This window comes from Petaurus breviceps, unplaced genomic scaffold (genome assembly GCF_028583685.1).
Source record: "Petaurus breviceps papuanus isolate PSGF00001 unplaced genomic scaffold, PetGlider_PUasm1.0 38, whole genome shotgun sequence".
NCBI lineage: Eukaryota > Metazoa > Chordata > Mammalia > Diprotodontia > Petauridae > Petaurus > Petaurus breviceps.
The window spans coordinates 59,253,252-59,269,692 of record NW_027186304.1 but is presented as its reverse complement, the minus strand read 5'-3'; the positions used below and the strand labels follow the sequence as shown (position 1 = coordinate 59,269,692).

The window sequence follows — 16,441 nt, the reverse complement described above, 5'->3', positions numbered from 1 at the left end:
AAAACAACTGTTTTTTGGGGGTGGCTAGGTGGCGCAGTGAGTAGAGCACCGGCCCTGGAGTCAAAAGGACCTGAGTTTAAATTTGACCTCAGACACTTAACACAAAAACTAGCTGTGTGACTTTGGGCAAGTCACTTAACCCCAATTGTGCTCCCCCCCCAAAAAAAACCCCCCACAACAATTGGTTTTTGAATCACAAAGCAGCCAAAGACTTTTGAAAGTACTGTACAATTTCCCAAATGCAATCCAACTTTCTGTAAATAATCTCCAAACTAGAATATATGGTTTAACCCCAAAATAGATGTGTATGTTCTCTTCCACTTAGTTATGGACCCAGTTCATTGTCTACTTGTAATGTCTACCTGATATATATGTATTGTTTTAATAACTCAACTGTTGCTAATCTAACTGTGTGACATAGTTCAGTCTAGGCATTTTTCATCTCTTTGTTGTTGTTTTTTTATGTGTAGATGGTTAGGAAAGTGGCTTTTGATTGTCCATGAAGCCCACTGGGAAGATGTAATATTTTGGACCTTGATGCAATCAACACAATGTCATCTACAAATAGGAGCATGAGAAGAACCTTCTCATTTATAAGAAATCTCTTGTCCCTTTGGACTTTGTACAGTATGTGCTCCACACAGAGTTCCCTATTTGACCCCTGGTTTGATGTTGATAACAAAAATAATTTCTCTACTATTTCATCCTCTGAAACAAATAATGATGAAAATGGGACAATTATTTTCATTTACACTTTTTTTTTTTGCCCATGACCGTTATAAACTCTGCAAAGTTATGGGTAAACAACCTATCAAATGATGTTTATTATGCCTTTGGGCAAACACAAAAAACTGAAATGAATAACTCTTTTATTAGCCAGTCAGAGGATAACTTGTGAGCTATACTTTAATTAATCTACAACTCATTCATCTCTTCCATCTTCATAGAAAGCAAGAATGTCAATATTGCTGCAACTCAGGTCCTTCTGTAGTATCTCACCTTGTTGTTTCTTGTTCAAAGATTTGCCATTTAGAGTAACAAAACATTCAATCATTTTTGACGATCTAAAATTTGTGTGATTTTTAGTACCCTTTGCCATATTTTCAATCACTACTTTGCCTCTGGTCCTGGAGAAGCAGAAAGGCAGCACAGGACCAGGGAAGGCTTTGTATATTTCTCTGATGAGTTTGCATGGTTTAGCGTTTCATCACATTGAGGCTAACGTGCCAATGATAAGGCTTTCCATACATCTCTAACTTAGTCTATCACTTGGTTGCAGTCCATCACTGACACACAGTTAAGAAACTTACAGGGTTCCTACTCTACTTGGCATTGTCTTTGAGAACTCATAGCCACCCCCTTGCCATAATGAACCATTAAACTTTTGTGGAGGAGCCTTAAGTTTTATTTACAGAACATAATGACTTCCAGACTAGAACATATGGTGTAGCCTCAAATACCCTTGCTTCCAGATACTCTTTTTTCATCTATAAAGAATCGGTTAAAGACAAGACAAAATGGGAAACTGACTGACTATAGCCCAAAGTCACAACATTATAGTGTGAAAAACTACCATCAAAATGAAGCCAAAAGTGATATGAACAGTTTTATAAGGCAAAACTTTTTTTCACATTCATATCTAAATGTTCATCCCTCTCCAATATGTTCACATACCTTTATCAGTTATAATCTGTTAGACTACTTTGTTCAACATGAAGGCAGGTGTAACTCCAAGAGAAAGATGAAAAATCAGACAAGAGAAAACCATGCATGGCCATGAATTTTAACTCCTATCCCCAAACAACAACAAAATATAGAAATAGAAGAAATAACAGGATTTTACTGGATAAGTGAAAATTGACTAGAGACCAATGAAAAATTGCTGTTGTTAGATTGCTATCTTTGAAGAGGTAGTTCTTATCAGGGGCTTGGTATGGTACTTTCAACAAATAACCAAACACAAAATAATTAATTCCTTTAATCCTTTAAAACACCAGGTAAGAGTTGGCATCCTATGTGGGGATTTAGTAGGGGATAGTTACATTTATAGAAGACTGAGGGCATCATGGTACAGTGGAAATAGGTATGGCTCTGATGTTGGAGGATTTGGGTTCAAATAATAGTTCTGCTAAGCTCTACTCCATGTGTAACCTTGAGCAAATCCTGACTTTGGCATATTGCTTCTTCTCTATATTGGCCTCCATTCCCTCATGTGTAAAATAAAAAAAAATTGGATGAGATGAATTGTAAGGTCTATTATAGTTCTAAGGAAACTATGATTTTACATTTTGTTAATGTTCAGTTGTTAACCCTAGAAATCTCAATGTTCTACTTCTGAAAATTCTGTATTTTTCTTATTTTAGAATTATTTTATCACAATGGAAGACATTTACTTTAATACTAAAAATGACCAAAGATTACCTTGATGTGTCTTCTACCTTTTCTGAAGCTTATTTTAACCCCTTCATGTCTCATTAAAAAGTTTCATGGGTTACTTTGACCAGTGGAAATCCAATGACTAGCATCCATTTCTCTGGTGATGAGTGATCTTGAATTTATTGAAAGTGACTCCATACGGTGACTTATTGCCAAACTTGTATTTATCATTTTTCCATGTTGGGTCTGCCATAGCTGGTGTTTCACTGGAATAACTTTTGAGAACCCAGGTTCACTTCCATACTTAAAGAGTTTTAGAAGGTAACTAGAGAAATATTGATCAATTTAATAATGTGTATTTGGTTCTCACAAATTTTTAGTTCTATATCCAGTTGCTAAAGTATATATTTCTTTTTTGGAATTTGCTAAATAGAACTGTTGATCCTTTTAAAATACCACCTTACCCATTCTAAACGCCCTCTTTTCTTGGAAATGCAGGAACTGTTTTCCAAAACAGGCTTTGCCTTTGTTTTCTGTATATGTGTTTGTGTATATATGTGTATTTATCTGTATCACCTATTGATTTCTAAGCCAAAAGTTATGATATGTAGAGCTGAAGAGTCACCACAATGAAGCCAGTAGCATAGAAAAAGAACACATAGAAATAATTTAGTTGTAATATTTGCCAGTCTTTCTTTAGAAAGCTAAGAAGGGAGCAATGGGGGGATGTATAGAATCTGTTATCTAATATTATGCTAATGATTTTAAAGAATGCTTGTTCTAATTGGTCTTAAATTTAAGTAAGCAGTATATCATATGAGATGTTGATGAAATTTTCAAGGGTTTCATGCAAAATAATGTCTTTTAGAATTTAAAAAAAGATGAAATAGAATAACTATACATTGTGTTGACCCTCATATATTTTCCCTCTTTTAATTTTTGTCCAAATCCATGATTTTCCTCACTTCTACCTTTTTTCCTTTTGCCTTTTTTTAGTTCCCTTTCTTCTTTTCTTTAGGTCTTTATATCTTTTTTCTTTCTCCTTTCTTTTATCTTATTTTTTCTACTTTTTATTCATTTTCATTCTTTCATCCTTAATTTATTTTTCTTTATCTAATATGCTACAATTTTATTCATACTTTTCATTTCATATATTTATATTTCATTTTCCTTTCATGTTTCTCCCATTCTTTTGCTTTCATTTTCAATTCATCAACAAGGATTTTATTTTTAAGCAATCGGGGTTAAGTAACTTGCTCAAGGTTACACGGCCAGTTATTCTTGTGTGGGTGTTTAGTATCTGAGGCAGGAACTGAACCCAGGTCTCCTGACACTGAGGCTGGCACTCTTACTCACTGCACCACCTGGCCACCCCTCAACAAGGATTTCATAAAGTAATGTAATATGCCAGATGCTATGTCCCTTCTCTCAATTCAGCTTCTCTACTTGTCCTAATTCAGTTACATCATTACTGTTTTCTTCTGTGATACACTGAATTCTTCATCTTATATTATCTATACAATTAATCTCCTCTTTTAACTACCTTCCCAATAAATTAATTTGGTCATATTTCTGGTCAAATCAGGTTTCCACATACAGAGCAATATATTGAACTCACTGTTACATGAAAGGCCCATCTATCCTAGAGATTTATCTTATTTTTTTACTCAATATTATAACTAAGTTTCGTCATCTTATGACCATTCAATAATTGGAGGCTTCTCTATGCACAAGGTTATAATATGTAACCCACTCAATCAATTCTGTTTAAATGAAGGCATTTCCTCAAGTATAATATCAAAATCTGCCTTTTTTTGACATGTAAGTGTAACTGGGTATAGTAATTATGTGCTAAAAAGTAAGGAAATATTACAGTGGAGGTATTACTGGAAAAACTCATAGACAAATTTCTAATTGCTATTATGATTCATATGTGAGGTTCTTCAGCTATTCAGGACCAAACTCTAACTCATCTACTCCCACAGACAATTTCCTTTAGTTGCATTCCAACAGTTAACATGTATGACTAGTAGTTCTGATAGACCTGATCTTCTTAGAATTCATTCCCTCTTCATATAGAAATATGTAGCTTCCTAGAAACTGATCTTCAGCTTTTGAATATTTAACCCCCCCCCTTTTTTTTAAAGCAATCGGGGTTAAGTAACTTGCTCAAGGTTACACGGCCAGTTATTTCTGGGTGTGGTGCTGAGTATCTGAGCCCGGATTTGATCCAGGTCATCCTGACACTGGAGCCGGTGTGCTTACTCTCTGAGCCACCTGGCCGCCCCATATTTAACCTTTTCTGAGATAAAATATTGCCTTATATTACATGTAACACACTAATTTTTTTTAATTGGCATTGAGCACCATGCAGAAAGAGATATCTTTTCCCGCTAGAATGTAAACTTCTTGAAGACAGGAACCATATTTCTTTCTGTTTGTTTTTCTATTCCTATTGCTTTTTAAAATTTGTTTTTAGTTTTCAACATTTGCTTGTGTAAGATTTTGAGTTCTAATTTTCCCCTTCCCTCACCTCCTCCTCCCCAAGGTAGCATGCAATCTGATATAGGCTATATATGTACAATCATATTAGAAATATTTCCATATTAGTCATGTTATAAAGAAGAATTAGAACCAAAAGAGAAAACCATCACTAAGAAGAAACAAACAAAAAAAGAGAGATAGAGAAAATAGTATGCTTCAATGTGCATTCAGACTCTATAGTTCTTTTTCTGGATGTGGAGAGCATTTTCATCATGAGTCTTTTGGAACTGTATTAGATTATTGCATTGCTGAGAAGAGCTAAGTCTACTAAAGCTGGTCATTGCACAATGTTACTTTTTCCATATACAATGTTCTCCTGGTTCTGCTCAATTCACTTAGCATCAGTTCATTTAAGTCCTTCCAGGTTTTTTCTGAAATCTGTCTGCTCATCATGTCTTATAGAGCAGTAGTATTCTATTACATTCATATACCAAAACTTGTTGAGCCGTTCTGCAATTGATGGTATTGCTCTCAATTTCTAGTTCTTGACCATCACAAAAAGAGCTGCTATAAATATTTTTGTACACCTCCCATTTTTATTATCTCTTTGGGATACATACAGCCTTAGAAGCCCCACTATTACAGTTTTACTCTTTACTTTTTGTCACTCACTTAAGTTCTCCTCTAAGAATTTGGATGCTGTACCACTTGGGGCACATATGTTTAGTATTGATATTACTTCATTATCTATGGTATCTTTTAGGAGATGTGGTTTCCTTCCTTATCTCTTTTAATTAGATCTATTTTTGCTTTTGCTTTTTTGAATCATGACTCTCAGGTAAACTAATAATTCTTAAATTATCTCTCTTGGATCTGTTTTCCAGGTCAGTTGTTTTTCCAGTGAGTTATTTTACATTTTCTTTTATTTTTCATTCCTTTGATTTTGTTTGACTGATTCTTGATGTCTCATAAAGTCATTAGCTTCCATTTGCCCAACTATAATTTTTAACCAATTGTTTTCTTCAATTAGCTTTTGTAACTCCTTTTCCATTTGGCCAGTTCAACTTTTTAAAGAGTTGTTTTCTTCAGTAGATTTTTTTTTTTCATTTGGCCAGTTGTACTTTTTAAGGACATGTTTCCTATAGTTGTCTTTTGTCTTTCCTTTTTCAAGCTCTTGACTCTCTCTTGCATACTTCTCATTTCTTTTCCCAATTTTTCTTTTACTTTTCTTATTTGATTTTTAAAATCCTTCTTGAGCTCTTCCAAGAAGGCTTCTTGGTCTTGAGACCAGTTCATATTCCCCTTTGAGGTTTTGGATGTACGCATATTGACAATGTTGTCCTCTTCTGAGTTTGTGTTTTGATCTTCTCTGTCACCATAAAGAGAGTCTTTGGTCAGTGTTTGTTTTTGTTCTTTGCTTATCTTTCCCCCCTATTTTCTGGTTTTTAGAGTTGAACTCTCCTACTGTGGTAACAGGGTCATTGTCCCAAGCTTCTTGTACTTGGAATCAAAGGCCCGGTCACTGGCTTTGTGTGCTGGAGCCTCAGGTCCTGTCAACTAGAGACTGTAGGGAGAGGCAGCTTACCTGGTGCTGACCTTGGGTCCCAGTAGCAGTGTCTGGTGTGTACTGAGGCCAGGTGGGGTTTTTGTGCATTTCCCCAGGAGCACACTGAAGCATGTGGAAATCTGGCTGCTGGAGGATGCTTGCCCACACAGGGCTATGCTGTAGTGTGGGGAGGTCGACTTGTTAGAGAATGTATCCCTGCCCAGAGCTGCCCTGGCTCATAGGACAATTCTCCAAGCTAGATTTCACTAGTTCCCCTGGCTGTGCTAAGGTACATCAGAGGTCCTGGTGTTTGTGTATGCCTTCTCCACCACCTTCGAGCTTAGGATGACCCACTAGTTTGCTGAGGTGGGGCTTGGCACCAGCTTGCTGGGATGCTTCCTGTTCTAGAATGTACTCTTCTTTTACCTGAGTGAAATGGCCCTTTCTTTCTGATACTTCAAGTTTTATAGGCTAAGAAACTACTCTACCTAGATGGTGGAAAGAAGCAGGACCTCTGTGCGGCTCCAGCTTCCACCTTCCCCAATTCATGGAAAAGGGGACTCTGAACAAACTTTGGAGCTACAGAACCCACAAAATGACACAGAGAAGCTAACCTCCCACTGAGGACAGCCCAGCAGGCTGGCAGGAATCATCCAGCACAGCACTCTGGGAGCCAAGCCCAGGCCCTCGTGAGCTGGAGGTTTTAGCCCCAGGGTGGGCCTGACCAACCACCACCTGGAGGGACTCCAGATCAGCAGCAGCTGTGGCCATTTCCAGGATTATCAACACATAGATACAAAGGACAAAGTGAGAGGTCAGTGCAGTGTGGACTTTGGGACCCAGTAGTTGGGAGTGCATGGGCTTTTGCCCCCAGGGTGAGAAGCCACTTAGAAACCTTGGCTTAGCTGGCTCCATGTTGAAGCTTCAGCTCCTGGCCTGGAGACTGTAATGGGACCAAACACCAGTCTGAGGGGTAATCGCTCTTGCTTTAACCTGCTTGGATCTGGATTGTAGTCTAGGGTGGAGGTTCTGGGGTGTGTGTCCAGATTGCCAGAGAATGTGGAGGCTTTAGAGAGGGCACCCAACTAAAACCTCTGGCAGCTGAGAAAACCCCAGCGTTTGGGACAAAAGCTCCCCTGTCTGGTGGCAGAGTCCTACTGTGGCAAAAAGCCCAGGGGTCAAATAACTGAGGGGCAACATGACCAGGCAAAGGAAACAAAACAGACAGAAAATTACAACATTAGACTCCTATTTTGGGGACAAAAAGGAGCAAAGCATGGAACAGGAGGAAGACAGTGAAGTCAGAACTCCTACACCAAAAGCTTCAAAGGAAAATATGAGCTGGTTACAGGCCAGAGAGGACCTTAATAAGCAGATAAGAGAAGTGGAGGAAAAATTGGGAAGAGAAATGAGAACAATGCAAGAAAAATATGAAATGAGAGTCAACAACCTGACTGAGAAAAATCACACCTTAAAAAACAGACTAACTCAAATGGCAAAAGAGGCTCAAAAAGGCAATGAGGAGAGGAATGCCTTTAAAAGCCAAATTTGCCAGATAGAAAAAGAATATCAAAAGTTCAATGAGGAGAATCATTCCCTCAGATTTAGAATGGAGCAAAAGGAAGCTAGTGACTTTAAGAGAAATCAAGATGATGTTAAACAGATCTAAACAAATGAAAGAATAGAAGGCAATGTGAAATATCTCATGGGAAAAACCACTGACCTGGAAAATAGATCCAGGAGAGATAATTAAAAAATTATTGGACCACCTGAAAGCCATGATCAGGGAAAGAACCTAGAAATCATCTTCCAAGAAATTCTCAAGGAAAATTGTCCTGATGTTTTAGAACCAGGAGGCAAAATGGAGGTTAAAAGACTCCACCTATCACCTCCTGAAGAAGATCCCAAAAAGAAAACTCCTAGGAATATTATAACCAGGTTCTGGAATTCCCAGATCAAGGAGAGAATATTGCAAGCAGCCATGAAGAAACAATTTGAATATTGTGGAAACACAATCAGGATAACACAGGATCTGGCAGCTTCTACACTGAGGGATCATAGGGCCTGGAATATGATATTCCGGAGGGCAGAAGAGCTGGGATTAAAACCAAGAATCACCTACCCAGCAAAACTGAGTATTATGTTTCAGGGGAAAATATGGTCATTCAGTGGAATAGAGGACTTTCAAGCACTCTTAATGAAAAAAAAAAAAACAGAGTTAAATAGAAAATTTGAAATTCAGAAACAAGAAGCGAGAAGCTTGAGAAGGTAAACGGGGAAAAGAAATCATAAGCCACTTATCAAAGTTGAACTATTAACATTCCTACATGGAAAAATGGTAACTGTAACTGATAATACTTTTCTCAGTATGAAAATAGTTGAAGGGAATATGTATATATATGTATGTATGTATGTCTATATCGGAGGGTATATAGGCATATGAGTACATATGTGAATATGTGTATATATGTTTACAGGTATGCATAGATAGAGGGCACAGGACCAATTTAATAGGAAGGGATGATATTAAAAGTTGAAATTAAGAGGTGAGAGAGGAATATAATGAGAGGAGATGGAGAGAGACAGAATGGGATAAACTATCTCATATAGAAGAGGCAAGGGAAAATGGTTACAATGGAGGGGAAGAATAGGAAGGCAAAAGGGAATGGGTCAACCTTATTCTCATTGAATTTGGCTCGGGGAGGGAATGACATACACACTAAATAATTTATCTCACTCTATCGGAAAGTAGGGGGGAAGGGGATGAGAGTGGAGATGATGGAAGGGAGGGAAGACTTGGGGTAGAGGGAAGTTGGGAGCAATCACTTTTGAAAAGGGATGGGATCAAAGTAGGGAATAGAACAAGTGGTTGGTGGGACAGGAAGGAGGGAAATATAGTCAGTCTTTTACAATATATCTACTATGTTAATGTTTTGCATTAGCTACACATATATAACCTATACTGAACTGCTTATCTTCCTAGTAAGGGTATGTGACAAGGGAGGGAAGGAATGAATCTGGAATTCAAAGTTTTAAAATTATATATATGTATATATATATATATATGTATTCTATTATTAATATTATTTTACATGTAATTGGGAAATAAGATATACAGGCACTGGGGCATAGAGATCCACCATGCCCTGCTGGAAAAGTCGAAGGGGGTATGGGAGAAGATACGGGAGAAAGCAGATTGGAGGAGGTGATATCCTGGGAGATTGCTATTTTGGGGTGGTGGGTAGGGGAAAAATGGGAAGAAAATTTGTAACTCAAAATCTGGTAGAAATTAATGATCATCGTTAATAAAGCTTGTGAAAAAAAAAGAAACTACTCCACCCTGTCGTTCCACTGGCTCAGCTATTTCAGGATTTTTCCTGGGATTCTATTTTTTTGTTTTTTTGGAGGTCAATATGGGACGGTACCAGCAACTTACTACTTACTTTACCATCATGTCTCCCAGAAATATTTTCCTATTGTTTAGAATGGTGTTTGGCACACAGTAAGCACTTAATAAATGCTTGTTGACTTTACTTGATAACTTTAAAAAATATTTTATCTTCATTGTCTGCCCCTTCATAGTAATAGCTTACTCCATTTAAACCACAAAGTTATAAATCACTTCATTCTTTGGCTTCCTAAAATAGAATTCTAAATATCCATTCTGTCCCAGATTCGTAGGTATATGTGAGGAAGTATCAGAACTTTTTTTTTAACTTCATTAGTTGAGGAAATTGTCATTGTTTAAAACAGGTGGGAAACCTGTGGCCTTCTAGGTCTTCAAGTATGGCCCTTTTATTAAATCCAAATTTCATAGAACAAATCCTCTTTTTTTTGTTTTGGAGGGGCAATTGGGTTTAAGTGACTTGCCCAAGGTCACATGGCTAGTAAGTGTTAAGTGTCTGAGGTTGGATTTGAATTCAGGTCCTCCTGACTCCAGGGCTGGTGCTCTATTCACTGCGCTACAGAACAAATCCTCATAATAAAAAGATTTGTTCTGTAAAACTTGTACTCAGTCAGAAGACCTCACCGAAGGACCTAGAAGGTCATATGTGGCCTTGAGGCCACAGGTTCCCTATATCTCATAAACTCTCTCCTTTGATGCAAGACAACAACTCCTCTGTAATTTATAGCCTAAGAGAGTTTTCTAGGTCACTGAGAGTTTGTGTGACTTTCTCATGGTCACAGGGCTCATGTATGCTAGAGGCAGAATTTGAATTAGGTACCAAAAAATGACCAGTTACCTTCTCAAAATATCTTATAAGATGTATGAAATAGTTAATGGAAAAGCAATTGAAAATGTGCATATTCTCTGCATATGTGTAAATACACTCTAGCATAACCATAGTTGATTATCAAATTGAGATTTTGATCATTTTAAAATTTGTAGACTTCAATATTTCATTTTTGATAAATATAATTTTACATTTTAGGTGTTATCCTTTATTTTCCTCATTTGCCCATTAAAATCAATCTCATTCATCAAAGGTGTCAAATAATAATGAGCATGACAAAACTTTGTTACTGAGTGACTAAGTATTATATTGGATCGTGGTTTAAATAACAGTGTCCTTAAACAGATTCTAGATAGAATACATTTTTCTAAGATGTACCATAAGTCACATGGATATATAAGAACCGTCTCTTCACTTAAATACTCTAGATTAAGTATGTCACAAATGTTAGAATTTTGAGGTCTAATTCCATCCTCCTCCTTGGCATAGGTCTAGTAGATTTGAAATATAATGGAAATATAACATTCTTTATGATCTAATCTAATTTGTCCCAGTGCCTAGGCATGACACCATTAGTCACCTTTGAATTATAGAACTTAACATTTCAAAATGCCCTCAGAGAGCAAAATCTGCCTAAAGTAGTAGCCATATTTTATCTCTTAGTCTTTAAAGAAATGATGGATTTAGCCCAGTTTCAATAACTCTTTGGTATAACTGGTTGGGTTTTAGTGACGGTAGAAAGATTGTTTTTTGACATGCATCTTCTCTAGTACCTGATGGTTTTGAAAAGCAGGAATTTAATGGCTTAGAGGTTATTTCTCAGAGAAACTTCATTCAGAAAAAAATAAAAAGACAAGGTTTGTATGCTTATACTAGATGTTATAGCATCTGGTATGATCTCATACTACTTTGTTTATCTAGTGACGTATTATCAAGACTATTCCTATTGCTTAGTAATCTAGTGTAAGCATTAAAATTAAATGCGAGACTTGTCTCCATAATGCTGTAGATTTAAGAAAATATGCTTGAATAAGAACCTGAAGAAATCCCAACTTCTGTTTGGCCTGATGCTCTTTAGCACCTTAATGTGCTACTATTGTTCACTATCATTTTCTAAGTAATAATTAGAAATCTCAAGAAACCTCGATGCCAAATATTGGTATATTGAGTTAAATTCAACAATAGTATCTTTCTCTCTGGATTTACCCACATGGATCATAGGATACATAGCTGGAGTTTATCCTTTGAGATTATCCATTTCAGAGCCCTTATATTACAGATGAGGGAAGTTAAATTCCAGACAATTTTAATGCCTTATTCATAATTTGTTCATGGGGAATATATACACATATATGTATACTATATATGTATGATAAAGTGCTTCATACAAATATTATGGTAATAATGATATCCAATATAGCTTATTCTTATTCTTTTTCTAACACAACTGTGCCTGGCACAGTTAATGTTCTTAATGCATTCCTATTTCTTGATCTACTGGTCTAAGATGAGGTAGAATAATAGAAAAGCAATGGACTAGGAAGTAGAAGATCTTCAGCCTAGTCCTAGGCTCTTTGGCTCACTAGTTACTTGACAGCAAATTAAACAATCTCCCTGGGCTCCAGTTTCCTCCAGGCAAATTTCTTCATCGTTCATGGTTTGGGGCATTTTCTAATGTCCTTTCAGTACTTTTGAACTTCTTCTTCTTTTGAAAATGTACATGGACTTCCTTTTAAAATTCTTGTACAGGGCAAACTTATACTGTAATAGAGGTTAATAACATGGGGGCACACAGACTCCTTTGGGGGATACATTTGAAGGAACCTCAGACCTAGATATTTAAAAATTATTTGATAATTGTATTTCAACACAATTGGTTCCCTTTGTAATTATATGTATTTTATTGTATACATTTTAAAACAGTCTGAGAAGGGTTCCATAGGCTTCAGTAGACTGACAAAGGAGTCCATGATACATGCAAAAGTTTGAGAACCTTTGATCTTCAAGTGCAAGGCCTTACAAATCTGGAAGGGCTTTAAGTATGGCCCCAGGGACAAATTATATGTACATCATTAGAGGACAAAGCTCAACACCATGTTAATTGCATAATTATGATTTCTTTTTTGGCCATTGTAATTGTTCAAGGCTCCTCACAAAGTCTTTGTAGCATTGTAATATACATTGGTGGATCAAGTCCTTATGCCAATGAAATTATGGGTATTTAAATCAACCAATGAACAAGTATTTTTATCAAGTGCAAAAATGTTTTACTGCCTTTTAAAAATAAATTTTATTTTCTCCCAATTACATGTTAAAACAATTAACATTTTTTTAAGTTTTGAGTTTCAAATTCTCTCCCTTCCATCCTCCCCTCCCCACTTCTAAGATGGTAAGAAATCAGATAATAGGTCATACATGTGCAGTCATGTGAAACATTTCCATATTAGTCATTTTGTACAAGAGGACTGGAATAAAAGAAAAAGAATGAAAGAAAGGAATAGTGTGTACTCAAGCAGTATCAATTCATTCCCTGGAGGTGGATAGCATGCTCCATCATTAATCCTTTGAGATTGTCTTGGATCATTGTATTGCTGTGAATAGCTAAGTCATTTACAATTCTTCATCATGTAGTACTGCTGTAACTGTGTATAATGTTCTTCTGGCTCTGCTCACTTCACTCTGCATTAGTTCATGTAATTCTTTCCAGGTTTTTCTGAAATCATCCTGCTTTCCATTTCTTAGGGAATAATGATATTCTGTTACAATCATATACTGCAGCTTCAACAAGCATTTATTAAATTATATACTCAAGTTTATAAAAGATATTTGTTATTATGGTTTTATGTAATACACATATTTCATTCACCAAGTTCATTCTTTTTTCTTTTAAAAATATGAATTTATCCAAATAGCTTATCTTTTTTCTTCATGATGCCAAATACCAGCATGACTGCTCTGTTCTACTTTCTCAAGCAGTTGCTTTAGTGCTTCATAGACACAAGTGTTATCATTTTCTCATTGGCTGAAGCCATAATTTCACACAATGCATTGAGCCAGAATTGAAGTTGTTTGGGGTAGAAATGTTTGCTTCATATTAAAAAAATTATCATGGGTTGACAGTTCATAAAATCATATCAAGCTCACCCCTGTTTAGTAGCATGTTGGGTGATTTAAATGTGTAATTAAAAACAAAAATGATAGTACCTTTCTTTAAGATGTTTTATTCTCATCAGTTATTTTTTTGGGGAGGGATGATCCATGGTATTCAAGTAATCCAGAAGAAAAAAATTATTAGAAATCTGTTTTATTAGGCACTTAGGAAGTCAGACATGAGAGGAGCTTCTCTTTGCTGAAACTTCAGAACTACCACTTGAGAGTACCACAAATAATAGATGGTATGAAATCTGCCAAAAGTGCAAATATGAGAAATGCCATATTTATATGGTGTATGAAATAGTTTAAAAAATAGCTGTGTTCTGAGGTGCTCATTTATCTATCAAGTGAAAATAAATTCAAAAGCAAGTGATCATTAATAACGAAGTTTACATTAAGCAATTGTTTACTTTTTGATTGTTTTAAATGTACACCATGAAATTCAATGCGTGTCTGATGACATTTATTAAATTCATAAATTCATCTTTGAAGAAGATGTTAAGTATCTGAAATCAATGTTCTCATTCACCAAAAAGTTCTTAGTTTGGGGCTTTATTTATTTATTTAGCAAGCAAGATTTTTCTTTGTGATATGCTGCTCTACAGAGTGAAAAAAAAAGTGAAATGCAGACTTGTATATCCCAGCAACTACGTATGCATTTCTTTGTGAAGTGATTATGATCTACTTAAAGTACATATGAAATTAGATTGATAAAGCTCTTACTTTATGGTTGAATGCCATCTCTCAGAGTAATGAAATTGAGTGAGTTCCAAATATGTAAATGTCGTATATGTAAATGTAAAATGTAAAAATGTAAAATGTCCTATACTGATCCATCAATACTGATTAATTTAACATAGCATAATAATTGTCTTACTGGATTTAACCTAGCTCCTGAATTCATCTATAGCTATCAGGGCATGTTGATTGTGACTTGGGCATCAAGGCATAAAGGAGGGCTCAATTGTCCTCTATTGTGTCGATTTCAAAAGGCTAAACATACCTCTGAATGTCCCTGATTTCCCTCACTAATAAATTATGTATCTATTATGCAAGAATTAATTAAAGCCTTTTTGAATCTATTTATATCTGCAGCCTTTACCACCTCTTGATGTAATTAGCATCTCAAGTGTACTACCAGCTGCTTTTTATTTCTCCTAAAATACTTCTCAACCTTTGCTGTGTTCTTCCAGGTTTTAGGACTCTAGGATTTTTTGAAAAAGTTCATGTTGACCTCCTCCATAACCTTTGTGTTTCTTATATGTTTCATCTACTTTTTCTTAGTCTTCTTTTGAAGTTGACTATTTAAAAAAAATAAAATTGATTCTTAAAAGATTTAAGAACAAACTATACTTTAAAGTCCATGATTAAATTTTTAGTTCTCTTTCTCAAAACTTTATAGTCTTAAGAAATCAAAAAAGAATATAAGAAATATAAATGAACTTTTTGCTAACTTGTGGTTGTAAATATGTACTATGAGATGGTGATTTTAACTCTCCAAAATGGGGCAGCCAGTGAAGAGAAGACAGAGAGAGAATAGACTAGTGTGTGTGAGGGATAGGTCATCATAGGTTGGGTTACAGAGTAAGGGAAGGACAGCAATGCATAAAGAGTCTGAAAAGAAAGCTGTGACCAGGTTGTAAAGAGCTTTGAAAGCTAAACAAAGGAGTTTATTTTTTTTTGTCCTAGAGGGAAAAGAGTCACTGGAGTTTATTGATTTAGAAGTGACATGGTCACATCTGAGTTTAAGGAAAATCGCTTTGGCAGCAGTAAATATGATGAGCTGGAGTGAGGAAATTCTTGAAACAGGAAAACAATTTCGATGCTGCTAGAGTGACTTAGGCAAGAGGTGATGAGGGCCAGTATTGAGGTGGTAGCCCTGTGAGTAGAAAGAAAGAAACAGATGCAGGAAATATTAGGGATAGAAATGGTTAAGATTGGCAAGTGATTGGTTATATGGAATGGGGGAGAATACAAAGTTCAGGATGATGATGAGATTTTGAACCTGGGAACTAGATAAATGATACTTTCAACAGACATGGGCTTGGAGACAAGGTGAAAAAAACGAGTTTTGTTTTGAATATGATGAGTTTAAGATATCTTTAGGGCATCTAATTTGAAATGTCCAGCAGGTAAATGTGGGACCAAAGCTCAGGGGAGGGCCTGGAACTTGATATATAGCACTGAGAGTCAGTGGCAGAGAGAATAGAATTATATCCCTGAAAAGAGTTCAGGTCTCTGAGTATGGCAACATCCATAGTTTAGTAAGTATGATACGGATGAAGAACCAATAAAGGAGACATGATTGGGCAGGTAAGAGAATGAAAGGAAAGTAATTTCATAAAACCCATAAAGGAGAGAGTATCCAGGAAGAAAACATGACCAGTAATAATGAAGCAAGTATTTTTCCTTGTATTCCTATTTTACTCATTTTCTGACTCTTAACCCTGGGATGATGAGTATATATCCTCAGTGTTTTGACCTCAAAATTCTCAGCCTTCTCCCACATTAGGACATTTGCTTTTTGGCATCCTCAGTCCCTGTCTCCAAGTCACTTCTGGAAGCCAGGCCTGTCCCAAGCTGGATGCCAGTCACTTTCCTTCAGGCCTGGTGCTGTCCCATAAGCTGGTAACTGGCACTCTCAGTT

General features: G+C 36.1%; 1 protein-coding gene across 1 annotated transcript in view; it reads left to right on the top strand.

The window, feature by feature from the left end:
• Window positions 1-16,441, top strand: part of PXDNL (peroxidasin like) — a 557,041-nt gene that overhangs the window by 480,788 nt on the left and 59,812 nt on the right. The gene's annotated exons all lie outside the window — the stretch shown is intronic.